Source organism: Cavia porcellus, unplaced genomic scaffold, assembly GCF_034190915.1.
Source record: "Cavia porcellus strain 051 isolate PalLab524CR breed Dunkin Hartley unplaced genomic scaffold, mCavPor4.1 scaffold_23, whole genome shotgun sequence".
Taxonomy (NCBI): Eukaryota; Metazoa; Chordata; class Mammalia; order Rodentia; family Caviidae; genus Cavia; species Cavia porcellus.
The window spans coordinates 58,886,162-58,905,882 of NW_026947506.1; positions in this window are offsets into that span (position 1 = coordinate 58,886,162).

A 19,721-nucleotide genomic window follows, 5' to 3' on the forward strand; every position below is an offset into this window, starting at 1 on the left:
ACCGGACCCCCCTCCCAGGGCTGGGGAATGAACCCAGACCCTTTCTATTGAGTTGTATTCTCTCTTCTTTTCCCTTAGTTTAGTTTGAGATAGGATTTTACTAAGTGTTCAAGTTTGAATTTGTGATCCTCCTGCCTCAGCCTTCCAGACTGCTGGATTACAGGTGTGCACCACCACACCTGCTATGATCCCTCATAATTGCCCTGGGATTTCCTTCTAGTTTGTGAGCTCTGCCTTCCTGCTCATTGATGCTAGTATCCTGTGGCTTGTTTTCTAATACCTGAGCTCATAAACTGGGTCCCATTACTTCTAGAGTCTATCAGTATGCCCTGGATGAGTGTCCCTGTCAGCATGATGGTGAGTGCTCTGCCCAGATGGGCTGCTGGGATCCATCGGGCTGGCTGTGCCATTTCCTGGTTGATGTCCTAAGTGACAATGAATTTCCTCACTGGGCAGAAACAAAACCCCATGATTCTTCCAGGAGAAGGCCATTAAACAATCCTCTTGATAGCATTAGCTCAGAGGTTGTTAATGGGCAATCAATTCTGCATGGGCTTTCAAAGGGCACAGCAGGTCTCAGGCCTGGAGGATGACCTGAGAAATGTTTGTCCCGAGGAGAAATGCTTTCCTTTCCTACCTGCCACCAGTCTCAGTTGCTGTGTTTCCCTCAAGAAGCTCTCCCCTTGAGGAATACACACGTGCGGCCCCTGCTGTAGAGAGCAGGTGGCAAGAAGCCCCTCTTTCCCCTGCGGATAGATACCATAGCATGCAGGCACCCGCCTTTGCATGCGTCAGTGTAAAGCCTAAATATCCCCTGTGATATGTTTATTGAATGACCTAATGCCTGTCAGGCACTCAGAACAGCACCAGCACCTGGGACAAATTGCCAAAAATGTTTAGTATGGGTAGTTTATTTTTTTAAAAAAAAATCATATTGCGGTGATCTGTCTTGGAGAATCTAAAGACAAAATTTCCAAAGACCAATGTAGGATCTTGCTTTCAGTACTAGTATCTAGGTACTGAGGTGCTCTAGTCTTTTGTATAAATGGCATAGAATTTTTGTAACACCTATATGATCTTCTCATATACCTCAAACCACCTCCAGATTACTTACAATGCTCAATGAAATGCAAACTCTATGTAAATTGTTCTTATACTGTATTGCTTGAAAAACACCTGTATGTGGTCATGACAAATACGTTCTTTTCCAAAATAGTTTTTAATCCAGAGTTGGTTAATTCCAACTGCTCTGGAAGACTGACTCCACTTCTTGTTGGAGTGACTTCTCACCAGATCCGCTGAGGGCACACTCCATGCGTGCCTGTCACACACAGCATGATCTGTGTCCCCTAACATTTCCCCTCAGTACTTCTGTCATCAGGTCAGGACTTTCTGTCAGTGACCCCTGGACTGCTGATGTTAGAATCCAAAGTTGTAAAATGCCCACTTTCCTGGCTTCGTTGGAGGCAAACATCTCCCCTTCACACAGTAGCAGGGTGTCTGCCACGGTAGGAGCGGTTTGGGGAGTGTCCTTGTATCTTCAGGTATGGAGAATGTGGGCTGTTCCTTGTTTCTAAAGTGGGGATGTAGCGCCTAGCCCAGAGGGTTGTGGAAAGATTAAATCAGATTCCCTGGGCACAGGGCTTGAAAGGCAAGACTTCTTCCCCACATACTCTAAAAGCTTCACAAGTAGAGGAGGGTTTGAATGTTCTGGGTAACTATAACATTGGATCCAAGTAGATCTTCCTCACCTTCCTCTTCTGAGGCCCCCCCCCCCATCTTCCCCAGAGAGCAAGTTTTCTTGGGTGGCATCAGTCACTTACTTAAAGGCTTCACTTGTTTCCTGACTGGCTTTTTGTTTATCACCCAGCACCTGCGTGTGACCCAGCCTCACAGATTGTCACCCACAGCTCCTCTTTTACACTGCATCCGGCCCCCCAGCATGCCTTGCGTTTTTGTGCCTCCCAACCTTTGGCACCCTGGACTTTCATACAGGCCAGTTCATACTTCCTCCTTCGGATGGCCCTCCCCACCAAGACTCCTGGGCTCTCACTGGAACTCGAGGGAAGAAGCATTTCCTCTCTTGACCTTTCTCATCAAGAATAGTCACACCTTTCTCTAAAAACAATATATATATATATATATATATATATATATATATATATATATACATATATATATATTTCTTATACCCATATATAGGAACATGTGTGATTGTATAAATGATAAAAAAAAACTAGATTAGGAATTACTTAGATAAAAAAGGCAATTTTCCCCCCTTATTGAACGAAACATTAAAGTTTTTGTGGTACTGGCATGAGTTGTCATCAGAGAGGCCTTTTCTGTCCTGGTGCTTTGAGACTGTTTGTCTCCATTCCTATGCTTGTGCTTTATGGTTTCAATATGGCTGCCCTTGCACCAGGCATCACAGCTTCAGTGTTCATTGCAGTGTGGGAGGCAGGGCAGCACTGGCCATGACTCATTTTTCTCAAGAAAGCAAGAACCATCCCAGAATCATTCTGTATATTTCTGCTTGTTTTATAGTCCAGACACTAGCTTACTCCTAGCTCCAAAGGAAGCTGATAAGGTGAATGTATAGAAACAGGCACTTTACTAACTCCCAAACAATTGTCAACCATTAGCAGGAAAAATGAAGGTGGAGAGTGAATTTAGTTACATGGTAACAGCAGGAGCTCTTCCACGTGCAATAGGTTTCTTTTGCTGTACCCCCTTATTCCCAGACAAAGGGGCTTCTTGAAGTCCAGACGTGTGGCTTGTTCTCTCCCCTAGAGAGAGTGCCTCATGCAGTAGGGACACATTTAGTATTTATTGAGTAAATAAGTGGAAAGTAGGTAAATATCCCCAAACCTCATCATTCATAAGCCATATAAAGTCCAGTTTTATTCTGGGTTAGGAAATAGCCAGGTATCCAGCTCAGTCCTTATGACTACTTGTTTTGGTATCATGCGGCTGTAGCCAAAACCCTCACACTGGGGCATGGGCAATTTTCCCCCGGGGAGTGCATGTATGTTAAAGTCTGTAGGTTGCCAGTTCCCAGAAGCTGATATTTGATTCTCATAATGAAAAACTGCAAGGTCTTTAACTCTCAAGGAGCTGCCAGCTGACACAATAGCATTATATTAATTTTCTGTTTAATAAAGCATATTGGAGCCCTCAGCACAGGCTGTGCGTGCCTGCCTGGGGATGGCAGAAACACAAGCCAGCATCTTACTTAAGGCAGAGGAAGCACTAGATAAAGGGAGTCTAATTGAAGAGTACAATCTGCTTACCCACGTAGCTGCCTGTTTTCTTTGCACAGTGCAAAAGATAAAATCAGAGCCACTAGGTTTAAACCATATTTCGCTGTATCCTTTTGTCCAGGTCTGGGGCCCTCTGTGAGTTGTAAGGAGGGTAGCTTTGTGGAGAGGGTAGCCTTATGGAGCTTGGCAGGGTATGGGCTGCAGAGAAGGTGTAATTGTGGGCCCTTCGAGGCAGGAGGTGTTTAAGTATGACTCCTGGGAAGAGGGAGGAAAGGCTGTCTAGCCTGCATCAAGGCTGAGGTTCAAAGCTATTCCCTGCTTACTTGCTATGACTGAGTAAGCTTTTAATTTGGGCTAAAGAGTGCACATAATTTCCTCTCTTTGCAACCTGTTTAAATGGATCCAGGTTCAGATTATAGTTCCAGGTTCTTCCTACGTTGGTCTTCATCCACTTGTTTGAGAACTTGGCATTTTTCTTTCTTTCTTTGTCCTCCATTGATGATCCTACACAGGATCTATCCAAAGATGGAGACTGTGCCTGCGATGTGTCTGTATCCTTGACATTATCCCTGTCTAGTCCCAGGTCTGATGGGACATAAAGCAAAAAGATAGCTCTACCTGTCTAGAACCAATGAGGTGAGGAAGGCCACCCCTGGCACTGCAGTGCCCATTCACCCGGTAGCTTCCTTTGGGGACAGATGCAGCCAGGACCATCCCCCTGGGAGCGCTGGAGACAGTGAAGGTCGGTGTGGGGTAAGCATCGCTGTGAGAGCAGAAGACTTCCTCATGTCCAGAGCTTTGTTTCAAGATGCTGATCAACCACATCTACAGGAGGAAATCAATGTCCTGTCCTGTGACAAATAGAAAATGTAGTATCAGCCAAGATTTCATGTTTTTTGTGAGAGCAAATAATTGAGAATTGGTCAGCTCATTTTGTTTCTGTCTTCTTTCCTTGTACCTGGCCCAAGAGGTCAGAGAACAAAGAGATATTTTTGTTGACATATTATAATTATATATATTTCTGGGATATAAAATGGTTATGATTATTGAGTACAATGTGGAATGATCAAATCAAGCTAATGAACCTTTTCATAGCCTCAGATACTTAATATTTTAATTTCCTTTATTAGTGAAATTTAAATATACAGTATATAATTATTAGGTATATTCACTATGATGTGCAATTAACCTAAAAAATCAAACTTCCAAGGTATGATAAAAGTACAGTGAGTGTTTACATAAAAAATTTAAAATTGCAGTGAAAGACACATTGGCGTCAGTCCCAATCAAAATCCTTGCTTCGAACACACTTATTCCACTGTTCTTGCCACTTTCTGAAGCAGCTCTGGAGGACTTCTTTTGTGATGGTCTTTAGGTGCGCTGTCATGGCTGCCTCAATGTCCTGAATGGATTTCTGTCCAATAAAATATTATAGTGTGTTCTCATCTACATTGTACACTGTGTCTGGTACCATGCAACTTCTGACTCTTCCTCAAAGTCAAAATCACAATCACCACATTCAGTAAGTGTTTTAAATTAATCCAAGACTTCAAGGCAGCCACTATAGTGCGACTGATGACACTAATGAAAGAGGACTGCCAGAAGTGCTTCAGAAAGAGGCAAGAGCAATGAGATGAGAGTCTGAGAAAAGGAGAGTATGTTAAGTGGAACTCATGGCAATATGTTTTGCTGTACCCTTTTTTATAGTTAAACATTCGCTGTAATTTTGGATTACATGTCAAATTCTTCCTACATAGCCAAGCTATGTTCCCTTTGACCATTTCTGGGTTCCCTATTCCCAGCTTCTGGTAACCACCTTTCTGCTCTCTGCTTCTCTGCGGACAATTGTTTTAAATTCCACATCTACGTGAGAGTGTGTTGCATTTGTCTTTCTGTGCTATTTCACTGAGTGTAGTGATCTCCGATTGCATCTCTGTGGTCACAAGTGAAAAGAGATTTTTAATTTCTAAAAACTACTTAACATTGCAGGTAACAAATTGCAATTTGGAATGTTAGTAACTTCATTTTTCTCTACAGGTAATTTCATTGTAAGCTAAAATACTGTAGTATTTGTAATAAATTCCTGATGAATTGGGAGGGAAGCATTGGGGAGGCATTTATAACTTCATTTATTTCTTCATAGAAAATGTTCTATGATGTTGGGCAGAGTCCTTATAGTGTCCCTTATAGAGTCCTTACAGTGTCTTCCTTTTCCGAAAACAAAGCCTCATTATTGCTACATCTTTCTGTGAATGAAGATTAGCCTAGAAATTGCCAGCTCTTACCAGGTTCCCTGAACTAGTAGTTTTCAACAGCAGCTATAATTTTTGACACAAAGCAAGTGTATTTGTCAGGAGGTACAGCTCAGTTTTTATGCTAAGATTCACAAATAGCTATGCTTTTTTAGAACTGGTTTATAACTCTGTTCTAAACTCTGGATGGCAGGGACCACTGTTCAATATGCTTTCCAATAAAATATATTTTATTTAGTTATCAAGCTAATGTATGTATAAAGTACACAGTGCTTTGCTGTACATTGGGGAATTTTGTAGGTACTGAATATCTTCTTCACTTATTTAATATCCATAATAACCCACAAAGGTATCTTCTCCAAGCCACAGACCAGAAAGTTGAGAAGTTGGAGGGTTGATCTTAATACTTTGTTCCTGAATCCATGTGACTTAGCCTTGAACTGTGATCCTTCAGGGAGTTTTATGAAGTATAGGTGGCTTTGGAACTGAGGTTTGTTGTCTGGGATCCATGCCTATCTTCAACAGCAATGTTTGATCATTTGGTGAAGTTGTATCAGTTGTAAGATATTTGCATGGTCTGTGGACATCGCAGGTGCACATTAAGTGCTTAGCAAATGTCCTGTTTGCAGAATAAAGGTATCCATTTTTTCTTTTTCAAACTATTACTCCTCCCATTTCCATTGCGTCTTGTTGGAAGCATGTGCATTTCCCTGGACATGGTGGCTTCTAAAAGGACAAGTGCTGGGGCACAGTCTTCCCTCTGCTTGCCTTATCCTTCACCTGCCTTAAATGTTCAGACACTCCTATTCATCCTACATAATGTGGCTCAAGGTCAGTGCTTCTGCCCTCGTGTTCTTGAAGCTGGGCGATCCCACCTCTGCACCGAATGTTAACTGTGAGCTCCCACCTTCCTCCTGATGTGTACCCCAGAGACAGGGCTCCAGTCCACCGTAGCCTCCCTAGTTCACTAAACCTGGAGCACTGAATAGATGTTTTATGACTCCATGAGTGGAGGCAAGAAAGCAGAAAATCAGAAGGCAAGATTTCTGACATCTCACTAGGATATTTGCAAGGTCTCAGGAATTTAGCACACTTCACAGTGGAAAAGTATCAATAAGTAGGAAAAAATCCCTAAAAACAAAGACCTTTGAGGTCAGTACAAAATCTGAACTTGGCTGCCCTTGGCAGGATTGACATATTTCATAGGAAATGGCCACATTTGCTTCTCAAACAGGTGGATACTATCACATGATTCTCCCCACCTGCCCGCGGTTTCCAAGGACAGCCTTCTCCTGGGCTCCTGGCCGTATCAGCAAGCCTCTTTCCTCCTAAATTACTCCAGAAGGGAAAAAAGTTATGCAAAGCAGGGCCATTTCTAACATATTTTCTCCCCTGCAAGATGCAATCTAAAAACTGCTTGCTATTATGGTTTGGAATAAGATATGTATTAAGTGAATGACAGAAAAATAAGAAGACATCCATCAAAATGTCTCTTTCTGTCCTACATCCAGAGCTTTTCTGTATCCAGAGGTGTCAATGCACAAATCACAGGTAAGGATGTCTTAAGTAGAAGGAACATGAAATACAGAAGGAAAGACTGTTATAAATTGCATCCTCTAGCTCTTAACCTAATTGTTTCTCTCCTGGCATTGCCTTTTAAAGAGACAATAGAGGTTGCTAGTTTTGGGGAGAGAAGGAAGCATTTGGAGCTCAGGATTTGAGTTGAGTGGCTTAGTGGAAAACTAACTCCAGGAGGTCTGGAGACTATTGCTCCAACAGGAAATGCCACAGAGACAGTAAGTGTCTCATTGAAAGTCTGAACAGGAAATGGCCTCAGACAGTTTGGAAGCCAAACTACCTAGCAACACCTACGAAACACAGAAGCCGCTGTGTTCATCTTCCTGCCACTGCCAGCACTCAGTGGCAGGTATGCAAGAGAAGACAAGCAAGTGTTACTCAGGTGAGAAGTTCAGAGCAGTCCAGGACCCAGGCACAGCTTCTGCAGATGTGCTGAGGCCTGCAGGAGGACCCAAGCGAGACCCCCACGGGGAACCCCAGGAAGCTGAGGCTTGGATTTGCAGCATGACTTCAGTCACTCTGAGTGCAGCCAAGGACAGCCACAGTTTGGCTTTCTTATTGCTTAGGAAATGTAGCTTCCACATGCAACAGGCTGATTCAACTTGTTGCTGCTAAGAAGACTAAATTTTGCAGATCTTGTGATAACAATTCCCTCAGACTCACTCAGAAGGCTCTGTTTGTCCTATGGTTAAGATGCTCTGGCTTAGTGGGGTTGCATGACAGGGATGGAGAAGATACATAGGGACTACGGGAGGCCAGCAGGTGCAGAATTCCTTGAAAACAGTGACCAGGAAATCATAAAATTTTGCACCTTATAGGGGGAACATTGAAATTTTAGTTCATTTTTCTACAGGGAAGTTCAGATTAACTATGTATGTTGACCACCATAGTGGACTGGTAACTGGTGGTCAACTTAAACGCCAGCTGAACTGAGTCAGCGTGGGGTGGAGTGTGGATGGTCCACCTGAGGACTGCGGCCAGCATGAAAACGAGACCTGGAGAGGAAGAGTAGTGCTGTGGGTTCCCCTAAGTGCTGTTGTTTGGAGCCATTGGTTCCCCTGGAGGAACTTGTCATATTGGCTCCCCTGATATGAACTTGGCTGTTATTATCAGAGAGCCCGGGACCTTGTTGCTGAGAATGTTGCAGTTCACTTTGTGGGAGCTTTGGTCCGTCCTTTGAGCATTGCTTTCTGGCCCCAGAGGGGAACATGTGAGCTGTTTAACCTCCAGGGGAAGCTTGTCATGTGGCTTCCTGTTATGTACTCAGTTGTTCTCATCAGTGGAGCAGCACAGGACCTCATCATCACTGAGGATGGCTGTGGTACTTTCCAGGGGAGCCCTGGTCCTTATTTTGAGCATCACTTCTTGGCTCCAGTACAGAACCCTGGGCCTGCTGGTACAGATCCTTTACCCACCCCCCACCCCCACTGGCATAGACTTTATAGCTTTCACTGACCTGTTGGCCTTCCCAGAATAGACCCATGGGATAGACTTGCGTGGGTCATTGTCGTGGGCTCTGGGTTTTCAGCTGAACTCATGCAGGTCATTGCCATGGGATCTGGATCCTCAGCTGGATTTTCTAGATCTTTAGTATGTGGAAAGATCCCCTTCATTCTTTGTATTTTGCTCCTTGGGTGACCATTATAAATAATACTAGAAATTCTGTGTCCTGTATGTAATTGTTCTCTTTGCAAACCCTGATAACAATAGTCACTTACTGAGCACTTAATGTGCTCCAGGCTCTGGATCAAATCCTCCAGAGATCTAATTTTCTTTAAAATTTTTAACTACCCTATAAAGGAGGCCTAACTGTCTACATTTTCTTAGGTGACAAAACTGAGGCTTACCGAGAAGTTACCCGGAAAGCAGAACTGTGGCTTCACTCAGGTGAGTTTCAGGCCAACACGTGTGCCTCCCTGTGCAGTATGGAGCAGCGTGAGGTCACTAGATTTAGGAAGGAGTGACTCTCAAATTTCACAAATGTTTCTTCTTATCCCTCCCTCCTCTTTCCCTTCTTATTCCTTTTCATTTTCCTTCACCTTCCTTCTCCTTTTTCTCTCTAGGATTTGGTTTCCTTCTTTTTCATCAATTATTTGTTAAACCTATACTGTGTCTCGGGCACTGCACGAGGGTTGAGAAACTACAAAGATTAAGACAACATTCAAGGAACTTTTATTTGGATAGGAGAGGTGACTGTGTGAATAGTTTACATGGAGAAGAGAGCTAGAAAATATGAGAGTAGTTAAAGGAAAGGGAAGGAATAGAATTTTGGGGACTTGAAAGAGAAGAAGGCTTTCTAAAAGTTGCAAGCACAGAGGGAATAATGTTATAAAAGCAAGAACAGGGAGCATCCAATTGGTGCTGTGCTGTATGCAATTTACTTTGCAGACATCAAGAACCTCTAAATGTAAGGAATTAAATGTACTATTTTTTGCTTTAGAAACTTTGTTTTCAGTGATGGGGCAAATCTCAGAGGTACAATAGAGGCAAAGAGGCCATTCAAGTGCTGCTGTCATAGGCTGTGTGCCAGAGAAGGTCGGGCTGTACCTGGCAGTGGTTGCAGGGGTGTGGAAGGAGCAGCAGATGGCTATACACATGGATTTGATGGTTATTGATTATAGAAATTGATTGATATGGTAGACTTTTACCTGGATGACTAGCAGATTTTGAAATATATTATGGTTCAACCCAGTAGAAGATCATTTCCTGCTCATGTAACAATCCTGGACAGATGAATGATCTGTTGAGGGGCAAGTACAGCTGTCTCCCTCCACAAAGGCATTTTAGGGACTCATGAGATTCTTCCCTCTTCAACACAGAGCTCCAAAAGCTGATCTAAGATAGTTTCACTGCCAGGCAGACAGCAGGTTAAAAGAGTAATAGATAGACATTACTCTTACGGGTGGAAATCTTCCAGGCCTGTCATTTCCATTCATATTCCATTAGCTAGAGTTAATACACACAACTGTATTTAGTTTCGGGGGAGCCTGGGAAATGCAATATAAATGAATGAAATATTCAAGCAGAGGAAGGATATTGGTGGGCAGCCAGTCTTGTTGGCTCCAGGTATGCAAAGAAAAACAGAGCTGTGTGCAAAGAGGGGGATGATGGTTGCAGACACATGTTCTAGCTCATGCGACTGGTGTTAGTACAGTGAATACTGTCAGTGGAGGGAGGTCGTTCCGCAGTGAGCAGGTCGGGGAAGATGCTGAGCGTCATGATGACCTATTCCATCAGATGGAAGGTGAAAAGGCAAGAGAAAGAGCAATCTGTTAATGTCTGTGTGCAGGTAATAGGAGACAGAGACAGATTAAGATTCCAGGATAGCTGGGTCTGCCAGGATGAAAGTAAATGTCAAACTGGTACAGGAAATAAAGTAGAGGGACATGAATGAGTTCATAGAGAACTTTTGAGAGGGAGACAAGAGGTACATTCAGTAATTCCAGAAGAGAGGGAAGGATGAGCATGGAGAGGCTCACTCCAGCCAAGTGGAGACACATTGAGGGGCTGAGTGTAAGGAGGAAAAAGTAACGAGTAGATGTGTGTTAAGGTTTGAGTAGGGGCAGACAGTACATGAAACTCATTGATGCAGTTATACTGTGGCTATGGAATTCTGGGAGGAGCCAAAGGGAATCATGGGAGGAAGGGATGATATTGCTGAGTTGGCAGAAAAGCAAGAAGAAGGAGGTGTCTTGTGATGTTTGTGATTGCAGAAAGCTTGGTTGACTGGACCAATTTCCATCAAAAAGGAGGGGCTCTGGGAGATACAGGTGCCAAGGTGTTACAGGTGGAATGTGTTCAATGAGCCCATGTGTCCTTCTGTGGGGAAGAGAAGAGGAACTGAACGGACACAAAGTTGGAAAGACAGGGCAATTTTGAGAAGTTGAACAAGACAGTGTAGTTCAGCCTGGATATAAATGTATTTGGACATGGTTTAACATCACTATAACAGAATGTTCACTAGAGACTGGTTGAAGCCAGCATTTTGAAAGGTGTCCAACAAGGACTGTTGTGTGTGATGGGAGTTGAGAGTAAGAAGACAGAGCAAAGAGGGACAATTGTGAGTCTACTTCCAGGAACATGGGGAGAACTCTGAAAGCTCAAAAATGCTAGGGCTGTGGAGCAATAAATAGGAGCTGGTAAAACAGAAAAAAGTACAAAGCACAAAGATTTGTTGACTTCAAACAACTGTCTGGGTATGGTGGAGATGAGCTGGCAGGCTGTCACTTTCCTTTGCTCAGACATAGGCATCACTGGGAGAGATGAATGCCTCTCACCCAGGAAGGCTAGGACAGGAGTAGATGCTCCAGGATCTAAAGAAGTTAATGAAACAGTCTGGGGCAGGGGACGATTCATATCACAGAACAGCAGAATGAAAGCTTGAGGCTAGGTATGCAAAGTGGCTGACGAACAAAAGGCCAAGCTGACCAGAGGATTCTATAAACCAAGCAATTCAGAATCCACGAAGAGTTAGGTGTCCCTTAGCCCTATGGAATCCACGCAAGAGGGTTGGAGAAGGCCCCAAAGTTTTTGCTACTCGGGGTAAGGCAGACTGTAAAAGTAGGCCTAGGGTATTTTTTGCTTCTTGTTTCACTAAAATGTAACTGCATTGAGGTCGTCTTCAGAAGATGATACCTGGTAATGGATATTCTGAGCTGCCTCATAATCCAAGTGTGTTTGAAAGTCATAGTTTGGGCCTCATGAGGAGTCAGGATTGAGTGTTGGCAAAGTTTAGGTGACCACAGTGGACACAGGGAGGAGGAATGAGGAGTAGCTCTGGTGAGTGTGGTCATTCCACAGGAGAAAGCCATCTTCTGTCGCTTTGTTTTGAAAGTGTCCTCCACATTTCAGAGTTGGAAACTTAATCCCCAAGGTTATGGCAAGGTTAATGGCATTTGCAAGAAATGCTTTGGATACCTAATTAGGATTAAACAAGGCCATGAGGTGGGGCCTATATGGTGGCACTAGAAACTTTATAAGGTAGGCATGTGTGTTCTTTCCCACCATGTGAGTCCCTTCTTAATGTGAGGAGGCAGCAAAAAATTCTCTCCAGATACAGTGCCGTGACCTTGGACTTCCCAGTCCTAGAACCATGAGCCAAATAAATTCTTTATACATTCTCAGTCTGTGGCGTTTATTTATAGCAACAGAAAGAAAATGGTTGTCAGAGGTTGTGAGGAACTGGCCTGGTGAATGGGAATGTGTGGGTAGACAGCCCAAACAGGGGACTGAAGGTGAGTATGGCCAGAGTAGCCTGAAACCAGCCTGGGGCATTTGTTCAAGCCCTGGAGTTCAGGGGTGCTGGCTGAAGATTCAGGATGGGGTGGGTGTGGTCACAACCAGTTTTCCCAGGGCTGTTTGCTCCTCTTTTTGTGTTCAGTTTCAGCTGCACTGCTTCAGAAATGCCTCGTATTCCATTTTTTTCTAGGTTTTATATATTCATGGGGAGAGAGAGAGAGAGAGAGAGAGAGAGAGAGAGAGAGAGAGAGAGAAACAATCAAAAGAGAACTGTAGTGCTTCTTCCTAGCAGCTAAAAACCTGGGAAGAAGGAGAACTAGGCTTTCCTGTGGGATTTGTTTAGAATATGAGAAAATACAAAATAAAGACAGCTTAAGGAATTCATATTCTAAAGCTTCCAAGCTCATCCCTTGCAGATCTGTGAGCTCCCAGGAACAAAACTCTTCATCTGAATTTCCATCAGAGAAGTGGATGTGTTCTTGCCCACCCACAGCATCGGAGAGTTAGCAAGAATAATCCTGTGGTGAATGACACTTCCAGTTTTGGGAGCTTGGCAAACTCTGTGCAGTAAACTAACAGAAGAGACCAGTGTGACTGAGACCACCATGAATCCCACTAGCTAAGTAGTTGGCAGTGGCTGTATTTTCCACCTAGAAGAGACTACATCGCTCTTGTGCCCAAATTTTTACTTACCACCTAGAACTGTTGGTGCCATGTGATATATTAATTATAACATACAATGAGGCTTCCTGTAAAGTACTTTATAAATTATAGCTTCTGTAGCTATACTATATCATTTATTGGTTGCTGTTGTGTCAGACCTGAGATCTGTTTGCAATAGTCACTTACTCTTTACACAGCCTGTAATATAGGGGTCATTATCCCCATTGGAGAAAGGAGGAAAATGAGGCACAGAGATTGAGTAAAACACACACAATGAACCCTCGGAGTTTCCTCTAAGTTCATGCACCTTTTATTTTCCTGGAATAACTACAAGCATGCATACCCAGCACACACAGTGTTTTCTCCTGGCACTGGATTTATACACTTGTGTTTCTGAAGTGTGGCTGGCTGGGAGGCAGGGAGAGATGGTACCAGGCGGGTGTTTGTCTCCCAGGAAGGCATGAATAACCTTGCCTTCTGGCTTCATCCTCACTTTACTTCCTATCACGTGAGATGCTGTCATCCTGAGTCACTCAGAGTGTGTGTGGTTGGGGACAACCTGCTGCAGCTGATTAAAGCCAGCGTGGTGGCCATGTGTGAACACAATGGTAGCTCAGAGGAGGAGAGGATCTTGATTTAGATGGCCCCAAAGAGGCAGAGCCTGTGGACCTGCAGCCAGTGATTGCCTGTGCCTTTCCTGTTGGAAATTCTAAATTATTTGGAGCTCTTTCCCCTCTCCCATTTAATATTTAGAAAAAAAAAAGAGTGACTCATATGTTAAAGCTAATTTTATTGCCCCAGATTTCATGACTGTGTCCACTCTGTTATTATCAGGAAAGGAGCTTGTAAAAAGGTAGCCCTGGCAGCTTGCATTAATTCGTTCTGACTTAGCCAATTCCCTGTCTGGTCGTCTGTGCTTAATGTGGCAGGACTCATCAAAGCTGGCCTGCTCCGAACTCCTAACCAAGGGCCGCTGCTCATGATCTGCAGAGGCCAAAAATTAATTCTCATCTAGTCAGAAATGGAAATACAGAGATACTCAAATAAATATTTCATGCTTTTCGGTGGTAGCTAAAACTCTTCAATGTATACTGGATAATGCGTCATTACTTTTTTATCTGTTCTTGGGACAAGTTATGAATACAAGCAAGAGATGATCACATCTTCAACCTAAGTATGACTGAAAAATTTTAAATAAATTCCAGTGTATTAGAAAGCACACTACACACACACACACACACACACACACACACACACACACACACAATGGCCCTCTCTATCTGAAGATTTCATTTGTGGAGTCAATCAACTGCAGATTTAAAACATTATACAAAGCACAATAATTAAAAAACATAAAACTAGAAGTTTAAACAAAGCAAAGCTGGAATTCACCACATGCTGTGTACCAGGCTGAATCCATGCAAATGACGTGATATGTAGGCATGGTACTAGACAAAAGTAATGTAGAGGTAATTTAAAGTAGGAGAGGGATGTAGGGCATTTGAAAACATTACATTTAATGTAAAGAAGTTGAGCTACTGGAATTTGGCTTCTATAGGGGAGATTGGAAGCAATGCCATGTGGGCGTGAACAGATGACCACGTACTCAGCATGGTAGTGCACAACTGTAGCCCAAGCATCCGAGGAAAATGAGGCAGGGGAAGTTCATATGTTTGAAGACAACCTGGGCAACCTAGCAAGACGTTGTCTCAAATTAAAATGTAGAAACGGATGGAGGCTACAGCTCAGTGGTCAGATACTTGCATTGCTCTGGATTCTGTTCCCATTGATAGAGGAAGAGGGAGAGAGAGGAAAAAAGAAAAATATATTGGAGAGTAGGAATGAATTGTGCCATGTTTAAGAACATGTACTTTATTTATACTCCATGTTTAAATGCATATACTATATTTATATATATACAATATATATATTTTTATTCCCAAAATGTAAGGAATTTATTGTGCCTTTTGTAGAATTTTGTATAGAGCGCAATTTAATAAAACATTTTAGACATTTACTCAGAGCCCACAACATCTTGCAGGTTATATTATAGGTAGAGTGGACCCTTTGTATTTGGGGACATTTGTGATTTTCAGTGGAAAGTTTGCACTGGGACATTTCCACTGACCCTAAACTGGTGGCCCCGTGGGCTAACGAGACCTGGTCTGTATGTGGCATTCAGTAAGCAGAAAGGGGTGACTCATGAGCTAGTGAGCACCTGGGCCACCACTGCCAGGTGTCTCCGGAGGCTCTGCTGTTCTTCGTGACTTTGTGACAGAAACTCTTATGTAAACTTGAAAACAAAGGACATATTATTGCTGTTAATGCAGCAAACAACATACCATTAATAAATGGAGTGACTTTGATGAAGGTCAATTTTTCTGATAGTAGTCTTCTCAAACATTTGAGGATTTAAAATGTATCCAAATTTAAAGAAAATATATACACCCCTATTCACCCTCCAATTTCCAAAATGAGAGCTACAGATTCACTCTTCACTGCTGTTTCCATCTATTCATCCAACCATTTCTTCTGTCCACAAATATTTGTGCAGCTTAGCAGGGGAATTGAGATCTTGGCACCATTAGAGTTGCAGTGATTATTATTTATGATTCCTGGAAATTAAAGAGGTCCTGTGTGGAAGCTTTAAATGCATCATCTCATTTTTAATCAACAGGTCAGCACATGGTAGAGAATGGTGCTGTGGGACTGCAGGAGAGGGGCGTTATTGGCCAAGGCAACGAGGGGACTTTTCACGGATACTGGTGCTGTGTGTCAGGTGAGCCAGAATTTCAGGAGCAGAGTGGAAATGGGGGCCAGGTTCCGGGCTGCCTTCTGCCAGAGGTGACCTGTTATCCTCTCCAGTGTGCTCCAGGTAAAGTGGGAGGCCCTGAGAGATGGAGAGGAATACCCAGGAAATAAAGAATGCTTCGTCCCTTTCCTCTTGCACTGTATCATCACTTACTACATATGGCAGAGGAAACCACATTATTGAAAGCCCACAGATGAGAAGTATGAAGCATTTTTGAATGACAGGATATCAGCCAATTTACTTGGTTCAAGTAAGCATGTGGAGAAGTTTCATTCAAGCTGTAGAAGTTGACTTGACTTCCATCAAAGCAGATTAATTAAAAAATGTCCCTGGGGAGCCTGTGGAAAAGTAGGAGTAATTAAATCATGATGGTATGGTGTGTAGTTTTTTTTTGTTGTTGTTGTTGTTTTTCCTTTGGTAAACCTGCATCACTGTTCTTTTGGAGAGCACATTGTGGGGCAGGATGCAATCAACAAACATCATTCTTGTTACACGGGTGAGAGTCTAGCCCGTGCTTGGTCAGATCTCATATTTTATTCCTGTAGTCGTAATTAGTCTAAGTGCATGCCTGATTCACAGGAGGCCAAACTAAATCTTTCTCTTTGTAAAGATTCTTTGGAACATAAAATTTCTGTCTTTAAGGGCAAAACCCTGGGATGATACTGTTCAGAGTTCCTGGGGCCTGTGTAATAAGTGAGACAGTGCAAGAGGAGAAAGGAGGAAGAAGAAAGGGAGGATAGGATGAGAGGAGGAATGAGGATGGAGGAGAAGTAGGTGAAGAAGAAGAGAGTGAAAGAGAGACAGAGAAATAGAGAGAGAGGCTTTGAGTGGCTTAGTGTTCTGTGAACCTTGAACCTTGCACTGGCCCATTCCAGGTCAGCATTACCCTGGTCTGTATGTGATTTGGGTAAAAGAGTTAATTTTTATTTGAATTTCTATCAGTAACAAGACAGAGAATTTTTCTCACTGGAAAATTTCTGTGAGAATTCACACACACACACACATACACACACACAGAGTCACACATATACACAGAATAGTAAGAGAGAGGTAACATTACGGAGGAGTATGCACCTTTCTTTGGTGGGGAGACAAGGAGCACTGGAGGTCACGTCATACCCTCAGACTCCAGCTGTCATGGAGATTGCACTTTTTCCTGTTGTCTCTCTGAGTTCTGAGTATCAGAATCTGGTGTCTTAATCTGTTCACATTGCTATAACAAAATACCACAGGCTGGAAGGCTTAAACATAACAGACTTATTTCTCATAGTCCTGGAGGCTAGGAAGACCCAGGCTAGGGCACCAGCAGATTTGAGGGTAGGTGAGGACCCTTTTCTGCAGGAGCTGAGCAGCAGTTGAACTGGTGAGGTTTCGTCCTTACTTCCAGTCACTCCCCATGGCTCGAACACCACTGAGCTCTACATTATGACATACCAGCAGTGGCATTAGGTTCTCTTGGAAGCATGAACCCTGTTGTGTCCCATGAATGCAGGGAGCTTAGACTGTGTACTTCTCATGAAAATCAAATCCCGGAGCACCCAGTTTTGTCTTCCACAAACCTGACACTGGTTGGAAATCGCTGACAGAGGCTGCATGATTTCTTAGAATAAGTGTGAAAGTGAAACTGTACATTACTTAACAGGAATTTGCTCAGTACTTAGCACTTGAAGCACTGAACTGGGAGGAATTCAGATTCCAACTCTGAACTTTTAGTGATACAAACTGCTCAAGTTATTTCAATTCTCCGGATCTTAGTTTGTGTATCTAAAATGGGATATCAGCTACCTTGCAGAGATTACTGCAGAATAGGATGAGCTGGCTTAAGTCAAATACTTTACGTAAAGTTCTAAGCAAAGAGTACTTTTTATAATCAGGATGTCTTTAATGTTGCATGTCTTCGTTTGAGTTTTGAACGTGCTTCTGCCCCTGCTCTTACCTTTGGAGTGTCTCCAATTGCTCTGGATAATCAAGCAACCTCAATTCCCACCTGTTCCTTACATGCAAGCAGGTCCCTTCACTGGACATGAAGTTATATAGGATTATTTTACAAAGGGAGTCACTTCTGGAAGCTGACCTAGATCTCAGAGAAGGAGATCAGTGACAGGACCTGGGGTTTTAATTTGCCATCGCTGTTTATGAGTCATTGCTGTAGAAAACAGGAGGATATAAAAGAAAGAACAGATTTTCTTCCCTGAGCACCTTCACTGAATGCAGGACAAAGACAGACACAAGCATGAAAGGTAACATGCCTAAGGGAAGGCCCACTGGATGACAGTACAAATGTCTTTGACTTTGATCACCTAGACTAGCCAGGGTTCATACGCACAGCCAAAGGCAGCAGCTCCTAACCGGGGCTATGTGTACCAGTTGGAGGTCCCTGGCATGAAGAGCTATTTATTTCCAGTGTGGGGTTTTGCTACATTGCAGAGGATCAGTTCCTTCAATTCCCGTTTGTACCTTAGATACGATATGCATTCTGGTTGATGCTTCCACGTCCATCATCCTGCTGTGATCCATGGACAGTGAGTACCTAAAAGAGTGAGCATTTCTCAAAGCGATTCAGTTCAGTATCCCAGTAAGAGATCTGGGTATGCTGCTTCCTGTAGACTTGATCTGCTAGGGACTTCTCATTGCATTTCTAGTCCTCTGTTTATTGACTGGTCCCCAGCTCTTTGAGTAGAGATGTCTAGGGAGGAGGAAGAGGAGAAAGCCTATGGCTCCATCATAAAGTTTATTTGGGGGGTAACTTGGGGTCCTCAGCAAAGTCCAGCACCAGTCTATAGATGCATCCTTGGGAAGTCTGAGTGGTCCTGTTTATTCATTCTTATGTGGGCTACAAAAATACCTATAAAAGTTGGCTTTGTTTTGATTCTATGCTAGTTTCATATATATATATATATATATATATATATATATATATACCTGAGATGAATCAATTTAGTAAGAAAAAAAGGTTGATTTGGGCTCACAGTTCTGGAGGATTTGGTTCATGGTCTGTTGGCCTTTCATGTTTGGACTTAAAGTGCCACAAGAACATCACTGGACGAAGCCTGTGGCACAGCAAAGATGTTACATCATAGCCAGACGTGAGAGAAAGAGGAATGAGAGGGACTCAGTCTCAATATCTCCTTAAAATAGTGTCCGCAACAAGCAGAACTCCTCCCTCTAAGGTAACTCTTAACATATGCACAACTCACCTAAAGTGTCAAATGACAAACGAAGTGTGCTCTCTAAAACTCAGTGCTGTGCCAAGGACTCTATTAAGAAGGAGGCAGTTCCACTGAAGCTGCCAGCCTGTAACACCTTACCTTCACAATTTGATTAGATTTGGTATCTGAATGGTTTTGCAATCTTTTGATTCTGTTGCGTGAGTAACCGCATTGGAATTTACTAACAAATGCATAAAGGCTTTATGGAATAATCATTTTCCACAAAGTCACTGCTAGGTACTTTCTCAAGTGTTAACTATTTAATCATCACAAGTTATGCAGTTGTTTTGGTGGTAAAGGATAGCCTAGCACAGAGAGCTGGCTTCCTCACAAGGGTCTCCACTTTGAACACACAGTGTGTGAATAAACAGGTAGAGATGGGGAGATTCTCTGTGTCTCAGTTTTCTCACCACTAATGTATGAATCAAACACTATATCAACTACTGCATGGGGATGGAGGGAGAATTAAGCCAGTAAGTTCAAGTTAATATTTACTATCAGGGTTATACATTATTAATGTATTTCAGATGACAAGGCAAAACTTACAGAAGGTGACTTTTCAGAGATCACACAACCAGTGAGTGGGAGAATCTGAGTTTAACTCCATGCATGTGGATATAAAGCTGGTTGCTGGAGGGATGGCAGGAACTGACAGACGAGGGGAGAACTTTGGCTGAGGCTAGCAGGAGAAAGTGGATGTCAGCAAAAG